The sequence below is a fragment of the Psammomys obesus genome, unplaced genomic scaffold (genome assembly GCF_907164565.1).
Source record: "Psammomys obesus unplaced genomic scaffold, mPsaObe1.curated_primary_1811, whole genome shotgun sequence".
NCBI lineage: Eukaryota > Metazoa > Chordata > Mammalia > Rodentia > Muridae > Psammomys > Psammomys obesus.
This window is the reverse complement of record NW_026586589.1, coordinates 7337480-7343790: the sequence shown is the minus strand read 5'-3', so window position 1 is coordinate 7343790 and position 6311 is coordinate 7337480.

Sequence of the window (6311 nt, the reverse complement as noted above, 5' to 3'; positions counted from 1 at the left end):
GCATTACATCCATACAAGGCAGTGTGTCTGGGGCATGAAACAATAGCTTTCTTGTTTGCAGCAGAAATGATAGAACTTTGGGGCTTTGCATGTTTCTCCCCCTACCCCCGTGTCTGAGGGTCTTTTTTACATATGTATGTGTGTGTGTATGGAGGTCAGGATAACTCTCAGGAATTGACTTTCTCTTACCACCATGTTGGTCTAAGGATTAGACTTCACCATCCTGTGTGAGGAATAAGGAATCTGAAAACAAGCTAATTCTCACACAGTGCTTGCGGTGTTTATGGAAAAGAGCTGTCAAAGTCAAATCCTCAGCATGGCTGTTCTCTGAGCTCTTTTCCAGTTTCAACACATCCAGAAGTGTAGCTATTGGCAAGACCTGGCCTGGTTTTCAGATCTCAAATGCAGGCCTCCTGGGGCCTGGCTCTTATTTGCAAGGCTGGGTTATCCTATTAACAGAAGCAGCAGCAGCAGTGACTTAACCAACCCCATGACAAGCTCTTCTTTCCGTGAGCCTGTTTCTCACATCTCAGTGCTTGAACAGTGGAAGAGTTCCCTGCTGCTGATTGCCTCTTACTGTCAGTAATTATGTCCCCAACGTCATCCCTTGTAAATATTATTTACTATCCCCAGGGCACTGTGACATGCTGGTCTCTCCAGCTAATCAGATGTTGGCTTTCCAGTCACTGCTGAAGTGACTGGGAACAGCCATGGTCAAAACCAACACTTGAGTCACACCTGCAGATTCAAGGCAAAACACGATGACAGTGCGCCGCCCGGGGAATCCTGGAAGCCATGTGGTTCTTAACAGTCTCCATTTCCTGCTGACCACAGACCTCTCAGATCTTGTGTCTCCTCCGGGCAGGCTTAGTCTCATTGAATCCATCTAGACCTTTCTTGCTATGAAGTGGCCAGGATCTCATTCTCCCCCAAAGCCCTGGTCTCCTGCTGTGGGTGGGAGAAGAGAATAAGAGAAATTAAGGGTCCTGGCAAGGTGAGCAAAGATACTTCCATTTGAATGAGGTAATTTCTGAGCAAAGGTCAGAAGGGAACAAGGTATCTGGAGAAAGGATTCTAGGCAGAAGGAACAGAACACACAGGCCCTGGGACCGGGGGCAAAGATTAGGATGAGGAGAGCAGAACAATGAGAGTGGAGAATAGAAGGAATTGGGCGGAAGGGGACCAAACTGCCCATGGCTTACCAGGCTGTCGTAGTTAGGCGTGTAGGTAGGAGAGATGTGAGTGGACTTGTGTTTGGCAGTTGCTGTAAGCTGCTGTGTTGGATAGGACTGTAGTGGGGAGGGTGGAGACAGGCAACCCTTTGTGGAGCCAGTGTGACAACCTATGTGACTCTCCAGGGGAGAGGTGACCAGGTGGCCCAGTCAGGGGAATGCCCTGCTCTGGGCACCACCAGGCCAGATCACCCCCCAGAAGGCCGGGTCATCGCTGACGCTCTGAAGTCAAAGACTACTCCAAGGTGTTTATTGTCTGTTCTTCCAGTCTCTCCGTGACTTTGACAGCCCTACTGATTCTCACAGATTCATGGCCCCTGTGGGAAGGTGGGGCAGTGAGGAAGTGCTGGGAAGTCTGTCCCAGGTTTGGGAGACAGGATGGCAGTAGAAGACTCCGGATTGCTGTGTTGAGAAGCACCAGGTAAGTCAGGCCCAGATAGGCTGTGGTCACACCTGTGTGGGTGCCCTGAGGGGCACAGAAGGTCTCTGCAGGACTAACAGTGGGTGAATGCTCCCTGGTCAGGGGCCACTCAGACATTTCTTGTAATGACTGGGACTAGTGTGTGTTGGGGTCCCTACTCACTGGTAACTGCACTCACCCTTCGATTACTGTCCCCAGTCTAGAGCGCCGGTGCTTTAGGGACAGTGTCTTCCTTTCCTGTACGGAGAAGGGAGCCAGGGTCAAAGCAGCAAGGGGACCTCCTCTCAGCCACCTGCCCTTGCCACTCAGCAGCATTCCTCAGTCTCTATTCCACAGGCACACAGTCTGTGACATAAGGACAGGGGTTCTGAGGCCACACCTCACAGCCTATGTTGTCACTTGGCAAGGTGGTAGGCAGACCCCTGCCTCTCGCTCATGTTTCACACCAGGCTCTCTGTGTCCATATCTGGCCTGTGGAAACTCTGGACCAGACACCAGAGGCAGGAACAGCATCTGACCCAGGGAAAGCCATCTCTGCTCTGCTGCTGTGGACCTTGAGCTACCAAGGAGCGGCCTCAGCTAGAATGTCCCACACAGAGCCTCTCCTCCCTTAGGTCATGTCCCACCGGAGTTGCTGGGGAGTTTTGCAGAGAAAGACACTGCAAATGAGGGACGAGTACTTCTCTGTTGCTGGGATAAAACACCTCCGTCAAGGCAGCTTCCAGGGACTTACAGTTCTTGATGGATGGGTCCAATGCCACCACTGTATAATCAGGAAGCAAAGAGTGGGCTTGGAATGGTGTGTGGCTCATGACACTTCAAAGCTCACCCCCAGTGACACACCTCCTGTCACACCTCCTAAGCCTCCCCAAATAGTGCCATCAACTGGGGACCGAGAATTCAAATGTTGGCGACCAAAAGGGACATGTCATCCAAACCACTACAGAGGGCTTCTGAGGCCTGGCCCTCCCTGCTCCTGAACGAGGCAAACATTCCAAGTGGAGCGGCCTGAGCTGGAGACCAGGCTGAGGGGTGACAGGTCACGGATGCTGTGTCTGAAGAAAGCTGTCTTCCTTCATCCTCTTGGAAAGTTATCTGTTTTGTACATTTTTCTCCAGTGTCTTCGGGTGATTTTGGAAATACCTTATGAATACTGTTTCTTTCTTACTATTAATTTGTTTATTTTTGAGACAGGGTCTCACTATGCAGCCCTGGCTGATCTGGAGCCTGCTATGTAGACCAGACTAGCTTCAAACCTACAGAGATCCACCTGGCTCTGCCTCTTTCTCCCAAGTGCTGGGATTAAAGATGTACATCACCAAGCCCAGCATGAAATACCTTAGTGCTGTAAGTATCAGTGCCAGCTACTTTGCAGGTCTGTGACATTTGGAAATACATGCTTGACTTTGTGCCACATCTCAAGACTTCCCTTTCAACCCAACTTTTCCCATCACCTTAATGCCTGAAAGTCCATTCCCATCTCAAGATGAAATGCACATTAACCTACATTTTGTTCCAGTTTTCCCCAGTGCCGCCCCCCCCCCCCTTGCCACAGTACAAATCTCTTTCTGTAACCCTGCTCTGCCCAGCCCCACCGCTGCCTCTCATGCTCAGGTCTGTTCTTCATTTTTTTTCCTTCCTCCATTTGAAGTCCAGTCACACTGGCTCCAGCCTGTCCTTTCCTCGGCCACCAAGGGCTCCTCACGAGCCCTGCCATCCCCTCATGGTGTTCAATTCTAAGTGCACACACCCAGCCCTTAGAACTGCGGCCTGGACGTATGTGTGCAGTCCTCCTGATGCTTCACCCCCAGACAGTTGTTCACATTCTGCCTCCTGGACTCTCGGTGGGAAGTCACTTTACTGAATGGATGATTCTCTCTCTCTCTTCCTGCCTCTCTCTCCCTCTCTCCCTTCACTCCCTCCCTTTCTCCTCTTCATCCCCATGTCTCCACAAAGACCGCCAGAGTATCCAGTGTTCAGTCACTGCTGTACTGCAGGCTTCACCACCGTAACTGGGATTGATGGTGAGCACAATCACAATACCTGGGATTGATGGTGAGCACAATTGATGGTGAGGCCAGCTGGCACCTTCCATAGGATGTTCCTTTTGGAAGGCTCAAAAAGACCCCAGCATCCCTTGCATTAATGGCGCTGAAAGCCTCTCAATTGGCTCCTCATCCCCATCACAGAAAGCCCTGTACCTGAGTTGAGCTTCAGGCCCACAGAAGGAAGCTGAGCTAAGAGAGCAAGAAAGCACCAACAGCACTGGAACACCTGGATTGAGCCGTGTCTGCAGCCCATAAACCCAGGCCTCCTTTCACATGAGCTAACAGGACACCTCTTAATTGAAGCCCCTCTGCAGCACACCCTGCACACTGACACCCCTCCGCTATCCCTATGGTGGAAAGATGGGTGAGATGTGGGGGCTGCCATCCATGGTGACAGCATGAAGTTCTTCCTCAAACAAGGAGCCTGACCAAAGAAAAGAGGTGAATAGGAATGCGCTGGACAGCCTGAAGCAACAGTATCCACCGAGCACTGCATGGAGCGACAGCAGGAGGCCAGGTGAGACAGCCCGCCCTTGGAGGTTTGACCTTCCCTGCCTGCCCCTCTGCAGGGTCCGAAGGTGTCAGAAAGAGTTGTCAGGGGCCTGCCCAGGCAGAGGCAGAGCTCCAGCTCTCCCATCAGCACCCTGGGTACGCTGCAGGCTTCCAGCTATTGATCTGTTGTTTTAGGCCGCCACACAGGTGCCTGTAAGCTGGGCTGCTGCAACGAGACAGCTCTGCTGGTCCCGATCCACTGGGCACACAAGGGAAGGCCAGTGGCAGGCCAGGCCAGGACCGGCACCTGTGGAGTGCTCCCTCAGTGCCAGCAGCAGACCCAGGACACTGTGGGAGTCTCCAATCTCATGCAGTCTTAAGTCACACGCTTGGGTGAGGATCTTCCATCTCTCCGACCTCACTGGCCAAGGTCTTAACCCTTCCATCCAAGGAGATGGATTTCAGTGCCAATGGGGGCTAGGCAGATGAGGCAGGTGGGTAGAGGGTCCCGTGAGGACAAGGGCTGAGCACAACACCGATCTCCACTCCATCCAGGACAACCTGTTCAAGGCCAATTCCTGGGAGCTTTTAGTTTTTCAAGAGAAGCTGGAAATCTGGGTTTTTATGTGAAACTTCTCTATTTTTAAATGTTGGCAACAAATTGAGATTTCTTTAAGGAAAAAAAAAATGCAAGCCAACCAAAACCTCATTTGTAAGCCAGTGGGTTGCAACTTTCTGCCCAACTCTACTCTCTTGCTGTAGCTCGACCATCTGCCCGTCCTCCCTGAAGTGTCCAGCAGGAGGACAGGCCTCCCTGGTTGTGGGTGGATCCACCCCTGGCTTGCCCTGGCACCCATTCATGGTATAGGCTCTAGAGGCCTGCCAACACTACAAACAGCGGCAGGGCGGGGCCTTCAGGCTGGTGCTAGAACGTATTTCTCCCAGTTTCAAAGGTAAGGAGGCAGAGAGGCAGGGAGTCAGTGTCTGTGGCCCGACCCTGCGACTCTCGCTGGAGGATGGGCGGCACTTGTTTCTATGCCTTGTTAGGCCATGGGCAAGCTCACCCTGTCACACTGCTGCTGCTCATGGCCACGTGGCTTGCCAGAGGAAGCAGGTGTTAGGACATGAGCCCAGCCTTGCCCTGTCGATGATAGTGGCAGGAATCCCCAAGCCTCCAGGATTCCTCTGTGCAATAGGAGTTGAAGCAACTCTCAGGATAAACAGCAAGAACCAGCTGTGTGCAGGAAGTGAAACCTCCCATGGCATACAAGTGGCCAGAGGCTCACTTCCAAGAGCCAGGACACAGGGGAGGCCTTGGTGGGGTTCCTGGGCTCAGATCCTCAGCCTTTTTCTTTTCTTTTGAGACAGGGTCTCAGTATGTAGCTCTGGCTGTCCTGGAACTCACAATGTAGCCCAGGCTGGCCTTGAACTCACAGAGATCTGCCTGCCTCTGCCTCCTGGGTGTTGAGATTAAAGTCATCTACCATCACACCCAGCTCAGCCTGTTTCTTAGGTCACACTAACCCTTACATACCTGTCAGAAGAGGCTCGGGAGGGAATGGGGAACTGGCCATCACAGTTCTGTGGGACCAAAAACAGGCCGAAGGTGACAAACCCAGCTCCCTTCAGTGGCTGCTGGGGCAGTGCTGCCACAGTACAGAGGGTCGGTGATACTTAGTCTCATCTGCTTCCTGTCTCCCCTGGGGGGAGATGGGCTCTCAAGAACATAGTTCAAGAAGTAGGGTGAGCCTCCTGCTCACATGGTACAGTGTGGGGAGGATCCCATGACTCTCATGATTCTCTGATGCAGGCAGTTGCTCACAGAGCTCTTCTGGTCCAATGAGGTGCCCAGACAGCCATGGCCAACTAAAGGAAGCTGCCCCCGGCAGGCGACCTGTTTCTCTTTCCCTCATCTCAGAAGTAGGGAGATGAGCCCAGAGTTGGCACAGGCTATAGCTAAAGTCACCCAGCACAGTGGCTCCAGGGCCAGAGTCCAAGCCATTCCCTGAGCAGAACATGCTCACTGCAGCCAGGCTAGAGCCAAACCTAGGAGATAGAGCTGTCCTGTGTGCAAGGTCCTTGGTCTCATCCTGAACTACCCCACGCTAGGAACTTCTG